This window comes from Portunus trituberculatus, chromosome 33 (genome assembly GCF_017591435.1).
Source record: "Portunus trituberculatus isolate SZX2019 chromosome 33, ASM1759143v1, whole genome shotgun sequence".
NCBI lineage: Eukaryota > Metazoa > Arthropoda > Malacostraca > Decapoda > Portunidae > Portunus > Portunus trituberculatus.
Window position 1 is genome coordinate 5,172,180 of NC_059287.1, and position 12,519 is coordinate 5,184,698.

The following is a 12,519-nucleotide window of genomic DNA, read 5'->3' on the forward strand; positions in this document are numbered from 1 at the left end:
TGGAAATAGGGGGGATGCGTTCTGGGCTAGTCCCCACCATACCACATGGGTAACAAGAAAAAAATTATATATACGTTTGGCAGCATATTGGGCCACCGATTTACCACTACTTTTATGATGTCATACGAGTCATTGGAAGTTAGAGGAGCTACGTACAAATTCTCTCACATTCTTACATTTATGTTCACAAAACAACATTTCTATTAGCTTTTTACAAACCTTGCCCCAAGAAAGGATTGTTTTGTAATGCATAAAGTGAAATCTTACATGGAATACCAAAAAATAAAGCAGAGATGAGATGAGCCACAGACAAAGTGGGAGACTCGTGGTGACTCGGCCGCTTCTTCTTCTTCTTCTTGTGACCCTTTTAGCCTGCGTGTTGTCTTTCACCATGATATTTGTTTCCACTCCTCTATTGCCTGCTATAATGGATAACATATCTTAGTATTCACATACAATCATGCCATGAGGATAACCTCGACTCCGTGGCACTGAGTGACTGAATTATTAATGAAATACCGCCGTATTTCATTAGTAATTCACTATCACTCAGTGCCACGGAGTCAAGGTTATCCTCGTGGCATGAGCGTATATGAATACTAAGATATGAAATCCTTTATAGCAGGCAAGAGAGGAGTGAAAACATAAACATCATGATGAAAGTAACACGCAAGCAAAAGGGTCACAAGAAGAAGAAGCTGCTGAGTGGCCGCGATTTTTGGTCTAACTTTATATAGTATGTTAAACCGGAAATTCGTTAAACAAACGTTCATTAAGCGGAGTATTACTGTATATTGATAAATTTTAAGTCGTGTAAGATCGAAATCGGGGTAACAGAACACGTGTTAAAAGGGAGGTGCCTGTACCTCAGTAAATGGCTCACATCATTAAGGAAAGATCTAAACATTAGATAGACTAAGCATGTTAGTTGACTCAACATAAGAACAGATAACATTTTTTTCCTGATAGGGCTGATCACTCCTATGATTTAATCTATCCTGATTATGACAGGGAGGGCACATTAGTTCTATTACCCTTCTATCTAGCCTTGCCCTGTTTGACACTTAAAAAAAAAAAAAAAATGATAATGTCGAAGTGGAAGTCATTTCAGTGGTTGAATTATTAGTTTTATCCCAGTAAAAGAAGTTTTGTAATCCAGATTATAAACCATGTCTGAATGATCTAATAAACTCTGGGAATAATATTCCAGTAATTACTACACTGATATTATCTAACAAAATAACCTTAACTACAGATACCATCAGGCAATTTGAAGAATCCATCATATATGACAGGGGTTCTCAACCTGGGGTAGACGTACTCCCAGGGGTACGTGAGAGGAATTTTAGGGGTATGTTGTAGGTTTCTTAAAATACTTTAGTCTTGAAAAACTGCCAACCTGTCTGTAGTATTCAATGTGGCCTACATGTGCTAGGCTAGATGTGTCCTCCACTACAATCAGGACACGTTAACAAGGAAACTCTTTTAAGTTACGTCACTTAAGAGAAAGCCCTCTTGGATTACAGTTGCCACACAACATTGCAAACCTATATAATATTTAGTTCTGATTTAATATCTTTATATGCTATTCACACACACAGTGACTTTGTATCACTGTTACAGTTGCAAGTTGCAACAAGCTAAAAGCAACACTAGTTCACTGCCACAATGATCGAAAAGTGTCTGATATAGTTCCATAGTGTTTCCCTGTGAAGTACTAGTTCCTATCAACACTACCTCATAGTGACATACACATATTAATTGAAAATTCTGTCTGCTCCACATATATAACACAATTTAAATTTAAAAATAAATTAAGTCAATAAACCATGCATTTATTTTTACCCTTCCTTATGCTGCATTGTGGGTAAGGGGTACATGACCAATACTAAAAGACTTCAAGGGGTACGTAAGATTAAAAAGGTTGAGGACCCCTGACATATGATAATCAAGACAATAAATAGTGTGTCTCACCTGAAAGAAGAATGACATCCCACCACAAAGTAACTTGCACTTGGCACTAGGTGAGTTAGGAACCCTGCAGATCACCTTTAATAAAAAGCTAGATTATTATAAACAGTAGTCTAAAGGTAATTCATGATCAGATAAATAGGGATTTCATAGCGTTAATCCACAGAATGACAACCACCATGCTATTCACTATTTATCACATCATGGGGAAAAAAAAAAGCTGAACTGGCTAAGCTGCAAGTAAGATTAATATTACAAATATCTTCATATCCAACAAAATAATATGGGGGTGGGGGGCAAGAAATGTGCCAGGCAGTAAAGGCCACATGGTACTATTGGATAACCACTGGCTAGAAAGGGGGAGAGGGTTGAGAGGGGCTAGATCAGATGAAGGAAGTTAATGGCACGGAAGAAGGACACAAGGGCAATAAGAGAAAAGAAAGGTGACTCAGTGAGGACTTCAACAAGACAGCAGGGGCATGGGATAGGGAAGAGAGGTGAGGGGCCATGAAGGTGGGCCACAAAAGATGGTAAAGAAAGGAAACAATGCCACAAGAAGGACAGGAAGGGAATGGGACATCAAGTGAGAATGGGTGAGTCTGATGTGACCAATGCATAGGTGGGCCAAGGCAGTCTCCCAGTATCTGGTGGGATGAGATGGGTTAGACCAAGGAAAAACAGAGGGCTTGACAGCATGAAGTTAATTAGAAGCAAGAGTGGACTAGAAAGATTATCAGCAGGCATAAAGAAAAGACCGAAAAGCTGTGAAATAATCGTAAACAGGTAGTGTGCAAACAGCAGGAATGATAAGGACATCACATGCTAAGAATCAACAGTATCATTATTGGGGAGGAGGAGGACATCACATGCTAAGAATCAACAGTATCATTATAGGGGATTCTGAAATGGATAGGCACCCAGCAAAAATTAACTGTTTTGTGATGGACAGAAAGACAAAACAAACAGTCCTAGATGTCATGGACACGAGGATGAGAAGAAAAGAGGATAAAAGGGAGAAGGATGACCAAGAGTCGGTATAAATATTATAAGTGGGGGGGGAGCGGAGGATCCGGTGGAGGACAAAAAGTATTGCAATCAGCACAGTATTAAGAACGCTAGCCTCGAGAGGAAGATGATACTGGAAAGAGCTTTCAGAGAAAAGGACAGCACAGCCTGATTGAGCTAACAGAAGACTTAGAGCCATCAGTATAGATGTAGATGCTATCAGAATGAGTATGAAGGTGGGCCAGGAAGCAGGAACAAAGGACACAAGGAGGGATATCAGACTTCGGGGAAGCAGGAAAGGCAGACAGACAAAGGGAAAGAGGAGGGGAAAGCCACAGAAGGGTAAAGGCCACGTCACACGATGCGACAGAGCGTCTGTGTTTCTCCACGGCGGTCCCCACAACACACCAGAGCACGGTGCATGGGTTAATAGTCGCGCGCCACGAGCCTCGCCAGCAGTGTTGGGTTCACACAGCGAGTGTCAGAGGGTGATGCGACATCACCACCTCATCATGACAGTGACAGTGCCTTCTACCTAGCCTACCTAGTAACATTAAAATTTTTTTTTTTTCATACTACTCTTACCTGCAATACATCAGATTATTATAAACTACTGATGTACCGGAAAAGAAAAAAAAATACAGTATAGATCAATAAATCTAAATAGTGTACATTGTCATCTTAACCCCTTTGCGCCGGATGTTAAAAAAGCCCGCCTGTATGATATACGGGTGGTAGTGCCGCGCGCCCAAGCGCGGGAAACTTGTGAACTTGTCATACTTGTCGTCTTTGTGTATTATGCTGCTATTTTTTAGGCACTATGTCACCTTCAAAGAGGAAAGTGGACGCTTCTCTCTTCGGAGAGAGAGAGAGAGAGAGAGAGAGAGAGAGAGAGAGAGAGAGAGAGAGAGAGAGAGAGAGAGAGAGAGAGAGAGAGAGAGAGAGAGAGAGAGAGAGAGATATTTGCTAATATTTTAGACACAAGCGGACGATGTAGCTTATCTTTCAAGAGGAAGAGAGAGAGAGAGAGAGAGAGAGAGAGAGAGAGAGAGAGAGAGAGAGAGAGAGAGAGAGAGAGAGAGAGAGAGAGAGAGAGAGAGAGAGATGGGAACAGTCTATGCCATTGGGTAATTGTAGACACAAGGTGGGATGCATGTAGCTTATCTTTTGTGATTGGTGGAGACAAGGATGGTGGGAGGAGCACTAGGATTTCAAGGACAGCATACGGCATGTGTAGTTGGTATCCAACACATTATACGGGACAACTGAACTGAAGAAAGCTCAGAAAAGAAATATGACGTGTACGTAGGCATCACCGTATTTGCTACTGGGGCTTCATGATGCCCACATAGGTGTCACCGTAGTGAAAGGGTTAATTATTTACCTTCATGTAGTCATCCTTTAGTACATCATAGATTGCTTGACAGGTCTCAGGTATTATGACGCTGAGGGATGTTCTTGATATTCTGGTGTGGTACTGTAGCCTGGTGAATGAACAGCCTGTAGCCAGAAACAGAAGTGTTGCTTCAAGTCTGGCTCCTGCTGAAACCACTTTCCCGCATTGTTGTGTCCTGTCTTTCTATTAGGGCATTGTTTTTTCCAGTAAGGTGTGAAAAACAGTCACAGGCAGCCTTGTATAGTTTTTCAAAGCTCCATTGCCTTCTATTGCTAGTGCTCTGAATATCTGCTAGTAGCTGCCTAAAGTTTGTCTTCGAAGAAGCCATTGTCTCGTCCATATTTTTCTATTCTTCTTTTTCTTCTTGATAACACAAGCCAGTACAATAGCCCAAAGAGCAGTTGTGCGTGGGCGTTGTCTCCGGTGAGTGGTGAGCAGATGTCAGGTGTCACCCATCCCACACTGGCCAGCCGTGGTGTAAATCGAGACAATGAGTCATCGTGTAACCGCATGATGGGGCAAAGGCGTGCAAATCTGAATTACCTGCCAAGACCCGCTCAGACACCCAGCGACGTGGCCTTAAAGGAGACAGAGAATAGGAGACAGGTTAAGTGATGGGGAAGAAGGATGAGACAGAAGGGATACATAAGAAGGGGAAGGGGGAGGGATAACTGGGACTTGGAGGCAAAGAGCAGGGACAGAGAACAAATGTGCAAAGCTGATGAGGAAAAGTAGAGGGAGCAGGCATAACAGTGGAGAGAGAGGAAGGCCCAGCAAAGGGAAAGAAAAGGAAGGCCAGACTCAGCATACAAGTTCTCTATAAGGGAAGACAGGAAGGCACCAAGAGCAAGGCAGAGACCAAGGTGCTGGACAGGGTTGAGGAGGACGAGGATGGAGGGGGAGGCGGAGGAACAGACATGGCAGCCGTGATCAAGGACTGAAAGGATGAGCACTGTATGCAGCAAAAGCACGAAAGCAAAATCTTGTGGTCAGCACCCCAAGACACATGATAGAGAGTCTGTAGGAAGTGGAGGTGGTGAAGGGTAGTATCCTGAGAGAATAAGTTGGCACCAAGTGAATTGAGAGTCAAATGCAAGACTAAGAAAGAAACATGCCAGAGGTAGGGTACTTGAGAGGGGTACCATAAAGAAGGGTAAGGGGCAAGCAGCATGAGAACAAGAAAAGTAAATTGAGAAAGACTTTGCAGAGGAAAATCAGAAGTCATGGTCAGTGGCCCACAAAGAGGCAGCAATAACAGCAAACTGTAGGTGACTATGAAGAAAGGAGGAACTGCCCAAGGCATAGATGGCAAAATCATCCACATCGAGGGAAGACCTGACACCAGGAGGGAGGGCAGAAACAATGTTGCTGATGGCCAGGATAAAGAGGCTAGTACTCAAGACTGAACCCTGGGGCACACCCTTGGACTGACAAAAGGAAAGGGAGCAAGAAGTGACCCTAACATGAACAATCCTGGAGGAAGTTATGGAGGAAAACCTCCATGTTGCCAGAAATACTGACAGGACAATTGATGGAGAATGTGAAAGTGCCAAGTGGTATCATAAGCCTCTTTAAGACCGAAGAAGGCAGCGAAGCGAGGACAGATTCTTACAGAGCAAAAGTGAAAGCAATACACATATGTAAGTGGGCAAGAGGCTCTGCTGTCCCATGGGTACACTGAAAGCCAAACTGAAAGGAGGAGAGAAGGCTCTTTGATTCAAGATACCACATCAATTGGAAGTTGATCATGTGCTCAAGAAGCTTGCAGACACAGCTAGTCAAAGCAATGGGTAAATAATCCTGTGAGAGACCACCAGATTTTTTAATAGGCTTGAGGAAAGGAAGGATAAGTGCTTTGCACCATTGGGGGAGGGGATGGAATCCACAGTTAAATAAATGTTGCTAAAAGGAGTAAGAAGGTTAGAGAAGTGGCAGGAAGGTGGTGGAGCATCTGATAGTGAGCACTATCAAGGCCTGCAGTGGTATTATGGCAACACGTCAAGGCAGAGGTTAGTTCATACAATAAGTGCATGGGAAGTGTAGACATTGTAGATTGCCTTATCACTCTCTGCAGAAACAACATAAAGTCCAAAAAATACAACCACAGGTCTATATTCCACATGATGGACATGCTGCTTGTCAACAGCTGGATGCTTTATAGAAGAGATGTGCAAGTAACTTACAGCTGCCAAAATCAGGGATTTCACAATTAGCAACATTCTAGCCAAGAGTAGCAGTTGCACTGATGAGGTCTGGTAAACCTCTATGTGACCTCAAATGAGGGAGGCCATCCTCTGCAGAAATTTCTCCAGTGAGAAAAAAAGTAGAAGAGCCATGACAAACCACACCTGAAAGTCCAGTAAGGCTTGACTATGTCAGTCATTTGCCAAAGGTAGAGGAGCCAAGAAGACAGTGCAAGAAACATGGTTGTACTGAAAGAACAAACACAGTTTGCATCAAGGGCAAAGTGAACCTCTGCCTCAACAACTGCAAAAACTGCTTTGTTGACTTCCACACTGCCTTATATGGTATTATGAGAAAAAAAACCTTGAAAGGTGAAGGTTTGTTTATATACTTTGTATTGAAAAATTCATTATGATGAATGTAAGAATTGAACAGAAAGGCAAGAGCAGATAGAGGAAAAAAATTAACTTTTTTGTTGAAATATAATTTTAAGTAACCATTGCAATGTTTGGGTATGCATTTTCATAATTTTACAAAAGGATATCTAGTTTTGTAAGAGAAATTTGTAGTTCACTTGAAATAAACAACAAAAACTACACATTTTATTAACATTTCATTTTTAACTGGACATACCACTACATTTTATTAACATTTCATTTTTAACCAGACATACCACTATGTCCTTGAGATTTCCTTCACCACACCCAACTAGATGAATTTGTTAGCTAAATGTATCTTCTAAAATAGAGGTCACTTTTGTCAAAACTCACCATGAGTAATAACATGTCTTCATACAAAGAGAAAAAAACACGCAAATGTTTTTTTACCAATCCAAAGATAAATTGGGTTTAAAGAAGTAAGCTGTAGTGCAAGTAGGGTTCCACCAGGGAATACACTTGGAGGCAAAGGAGTGAGAAGTCTTAGGGATGGAAACAAAACCAGCAGCGAGAACAGATACAATAAAGTAATCCACTATGTCAGAGGAAGTAAAATCAGAAGAGGAGGAGCAGAGTAGATAGAGAGGTAAAAGCATGCCAGTCGGCCCTACCAAAACACTAGCAAGGGGAGCTGGGAGGGGAATGTAGGAAGTACAAGAAAGAAGAATGGGGATGTGATAGCTACAGAGATTGCGGTCAAGAACCAACCAGTGAAGGTCAGGGGAACAGAAGGTAAGGTCAAGACAGGAGAAAGACTGGGTGTGAAGATCAAAGTGGGTGGGGGAGTCAGTATTAAAGAGAAAAAGGTTGAAGTCTTGAAGGAAGGGATTGAGAGAATGGCCATGAGCAGTGACCACAGAATCCCCTCCAAAGTGTTTGATGTCAACTAAAGACCAACCACAGGGAGGGGGAAAGAAAGACTGGAAAGAAGGGAGTGGAGGGCATTGAAATCAAGAGGTCGGGAAGGAAGGTGAAAGGAAACAAGAGAATAAGGTTAAAAGAGATAAGCATGAGAGCAACCAGGAAGCAGAGAGGAGGGTTGAAACAGCAAAGATGGGAGGGCAGATGAAGAGGACTGCACTGAAGATGGGGAGGCAGGTTGGGGAGGGGAAGTGGAATTAGTGCCAAGGGTGAAGGAAGGGGCGCTGGATTTGGGAAGGAGGTGGGGACCAGAGCTGGAAGGCCAGGAAGGGAAGACAGAAGGAGACTGAGGCAGGGGAACTAGAGTAGGAGGAAGGCACATGGGAGTAGGGTGAATGGAAGCCACAACCTGGACAGGAAGGGCTGGGAGGGAAAGGGACAAGGAAATAGGAGGGGAGAACAGGGAGCTGTGCTGTCCATGAATGTGGAGATGTCATCAAGGGTCTCACTTTCAGGATTGAAGGGAGAGGAGGGAGTAGGAGGGGAAGCAAAAGTTTTTTCTTTTTTTCCAGCTTCCACCCATTAGTGGCACAGGCAATTTTATTTACAGTGGTACCCATATTAGGGCCCATATCACTACCCAAGTACACCTTTGGTGTAACCACCTAGAACCTGGATCTCATGGTCACATATAGGTAACTTTAAACCACTCGACAAATAGCAAAGTTTTTAAGACTGTATATGCTGGGATTCAAACCTATGCATGGATGTCTGCCCGATCCCATGCTCACCATCTTATCCACTACACATTTAGTAGGATGGGAGCGCTGGGGGCACAAAGTGGAAGGGTCAAGAGCATGTGAAGGAATGAAGGTAGGAGTATTTGAGTCAAGGATAGAGAAAGGATTAGAACAGGAGACAGGAAGGATGAAACAAGGGGGAGGAGGAAGAGGGAATAGGGGAGACGGGGTGGGTGGAGGGAGGGGCCGAGGAGGGAGGCAGAAGACAATGTGGCAAGAATGTGAGGGGCAGAGGCAGAGACAGGGGCAGGGTGAGAAGGTAAGGAGAGGGGCTGAAGTGCTGGCTTCCTGGTGGGCCTTATGCAAGCAAGTGAATACCAGTGACCTCAGCCTCAAATTTCTATGTCGACTAGCCATGATAGAGGGCATTGTGGGGACCTCTGCAGCTGCAGCTACACTGGGCAGGAGTTAGGCAATCTTTGTGGGTGTCATGCTCTCACAACATGCAATGAAGGGAAGAATGGCAGTGATGCTTGGGGTGGCCAAATTGCCAACATTTTCGGCATTGTTGAGGCGGAGGGACATACGGCTGGACAGAGTGCAAGACACCATCCTGTAACTTAGACATGGACAGGGCACAAGACACCCCATAACGTAGACATGAAGGTAGAGTTCATGATGTCAGAAAGAGATCCGGTCAATGTTGGTAGGGGGTTCTTCTGGTAACCCTGGGGAGACTGAATTTAATGGCAAACATTGACAGCATCATAATCACAAAGAAGGCCGAGAGGTCAACATTGCAGCCTGATCAAGCCTTGTTGTCATTTGGACAGTCCTGGGGAGAGATGGAAATAATGTCTGTACATGTGTTAAAGTGGGTGTCGGGGATTGCACAGAAGGGAGTGTTGGATGGAGCCAACAAATTGGACATGACCCAAGACTCAGCTGCTGATTGTATACATACAGGTGAAAGTGGTGAAGCCAGGTCCGGAAAGAGACCTTGCCCACCGGTTCATAGAGGCAGCATTGAAAGATTATTCTCGGAGAAGGGAGTGGCAGGAGGGATAACAAAAAAAACAGTCCCTCATGGGTAAAGAGAAGATCATAGAGAAAAAGATGTTATGCACTATGAGATGAACCTGTCCAGGGTTGTGCCATCATCTTCCCAGAAGGAAGGGTAACATAAGGAACTAAGGTAATGATGGAAGATGGAGCTGGAGAGGAGGGAAAGGAGGTGTTAGAAAAGGGAGAAGAGAAAGAAAGGGGCTAGCAGTAAAGAAAGTGGGGCCAAAGAGGGGCAGCAGAAAGAGGAGCAGGGGACAGAAAAATGAGGAGACAATAGGAGAGTGGGTAGAGACTTAGGTAGTAGTAGAGGAGGATGAGGAACATCAAGTGCCAGACTGCAAGCAAGACTGGGGGCATCAATAGGAGGGAGAGAAGGCATAGGAGGTGAGACAGGGGTAAGGGTAGAGGACAAGGCAGCAGGAAAAGCTGGGGAAGGAGCAGAGGTAGAGGGACGCATAAAAAAAGTGGAAGATAGTGGCCAAAGACATCAGGGGTTAAATCCCCTTGAGGTGAGGCATGTCATGGTAGAAGGAGAGAGAGAGAGAGAGAGAGAGAGAGAGAGAGAGAGAGAGAGAGAGAGAGAGAGAGAGAGAGAGAGAGAGATTGCATAGATATCATGGTTGTTTGTAGCTGCTGGACAAGATCATTTATTGGGGGCAAGGATTTATCCCCAGGGGGCTGTTGAACAGGCAGAGTGGTAGTCAAGGGCTGGTCAAGAGGGGGAGTCAAGGTCAGTTCCAGGGAGGATGGGGATGGGATGAGGTTGGTGAGGGGCAGATCCCAGAGCCCTGATAAGAGATAAGTTATAATTTTCATAAATCAGCCATGGTGAACTAGGTTTAAGAGGAAGGAAATAAGGAGATCCATGCCTCAGAGCCCTCATGAGGGGTAAGGGCAAAAGAAGAACAAGGGTACCAAGTCTATGGTTCACTGAGGCCATTCATGACTGGAACAAGCCCAGCTTCACATCCCCATCAGTACAGCTCTCACACCTTGGGAAAAAGAAGGGGAAGAGAAAGAGAAGGGAGGAAGAAGAAAGAAGAAAAACGCCAGGCAAATTTCATTTGCCTAGGGGCTGCAGCCACAGCCCCCGTACCCGAAGACCTCCTCTGTTGGCAAGGAAGGGGAGGGATATCTGACATAAGCAAATGACCATTTTAACCTCTAAAGAGCAGATGGCAGGAATTCTTGTTTTCTCTCCAGTCTAAATATGTAATTGAGGTGATAATTATATCTGGATGCTTGTTGGGCAAGCCACCACTTAACCAACCACTGACTTCATACTTACACTTACTCGCTTAACACCACTTATACTCCAAAGAGAATAAGTGTCTATAGTAAATTAGTGGTGGGGTCACATCAGACAGTGCCATGCCAGAGGTCCCAATTAAATGCCAAGAGGGAGCTTTAAAAAAATAAATAAATGAAAAATTTCCATAAGCAACTTTCTTGTTCATTATGCCAATCTTTTCTTCTTTTTTGTTTATGACCAGGGAGAGTATAGGTCTACATGTAACAGTATAGATAACCATGAATGGGTTACAATCAATATGCACATTTAAGTATTTTCTTGCATATCTTTTGAACATCACTCTTTACTACAGCAAACAATCTTATAAGGTACCAGACAAGTTTGAAAGGTATTAACAATTCCATCTTTGTCCACTATTAACAGAGCTATACTTAATTCTTCATTTATTTCTTCATTTCAGAGGATGAAGTAGGGCTCCAGTCCCATGACTCAGACAGCATGATCTATATGCCAACTCTGGAAAATTCTTGAAGCAAGCAGACTGCAGGTCATTGAAGACTTTGGCAAATAGTTCTATAAATAAAGCCTTCAGTAAACGAAATAGTATAAATTGTAGCTTGTCTCCTCTTATCAATAAAGATCAATCAGGGGTTTTGTCTTTGTTTCTTATACTTCCCCTCAAACAATCTCAATCCATCTCTCCTATCTCAAGTTTCTTTACCAAGTTTCTTTACCAGTCATTCCATTGGTGCAGTGGTAGGTAATGGCCACTGGGCTCCTAAACCCATAAGTAGTGGTGCTTCAAAAGAATCTGTCCTATAACCCACTTAATATTCAAATATGATATCAACCAAATGTTTGCCTTTTATTCCTAGTTATGAATCTGCCTTGCATTTATTGTAATTCAGTAGATATCCAACTACATAAGAATTAAATAATCTACACTGCAAATCTGCAGAACACTGATTTTCTCACCTTTTTTAATGATTTCTTTGTAAAGCAGGATAAATCTTTCTGTTCAATGCCTCAAAAGACAATTCCTTCATATATCCTGCCCCCTCAATGGATATTAGACTACTATGATTTCTTCCTAGTGAAAGATAAGTATTCTCTTCTACAGTGAAAATACTTGAACTGTTCTTTTCTAAAAACTTTAACTGGAAATTTCATAATAATACATCTTTTCCTACAGGTTTAGAAGCATCAGTGATTGTTTACCACTGCAAGCATCAGGAATTCATATAACTCATAAAACAATCATAGTAAAAATAGATTATGGACTAAAAACAGAGATGAAAACATTCAGTTTAAAGACTGGAGACCTGATGAAAATCAAGGAAAGAACACCAGAGAGGTGACACGCTCAAACAAGAATGGCTGGGTCCTTGTACTTTGATTCAATGTGAATGATAATGGGGCATGCACAATACAAGATGTTAGAGAAAAAAAACAATAAGCAAATTAAATATTAAATATCAATCTCCTTACTTGATAACATACGACAGATTCATCTGTCAATATCTTAATCATCTAAATTACCATCATCACCATCACAATCCTCAACATCTTTGTAGACACCACAGACACTGCCACCAATTACTCTCACCA

At 42.9% G+C, this 12,519-nt stretch overlaps 1 protein-coding gene and 1 long non-coding RNA gene across 2 annotated transcripts in view; one reads left to right on the forward strand and one right to left on the reverse strand.

Moving 5' to 3' along the window:
- LOC123512325 (glutamate receptor ionotropic, delta-1-like) overlaps positions 1 to 11,561 on the forward strand; it is a 129,892-nt gene extending 118,331 nt beyond the window's left edge. Inside the window, exon 11 of the mRNA XM_045268661.1 lies at positions 11,372 to 11,561. The gene's annotated coding sequence lies outside the window, so the exon portion shown is untranslated. The remainder of the gene's footprint in view (positions 1 to 11,371) is intronic.
- LOC123512326 overlaps positions 1 to 12,519 on the reverse strand; it is a 44,870-nt gene that overhangs the window by 5,026 nt on the left and 27,325 nt on the right. Inside the window, exon 3 of the long non-coding RNA XR_006677064.1 lies at positions 1,975 to 2,049. This is a non-coding gene — a long non-coding RNA (uncharacterized LOC123512326). The remainder of the gene's footprint in view (positions 1 to 1,974; positions 2,050 to 12,519) is intronic.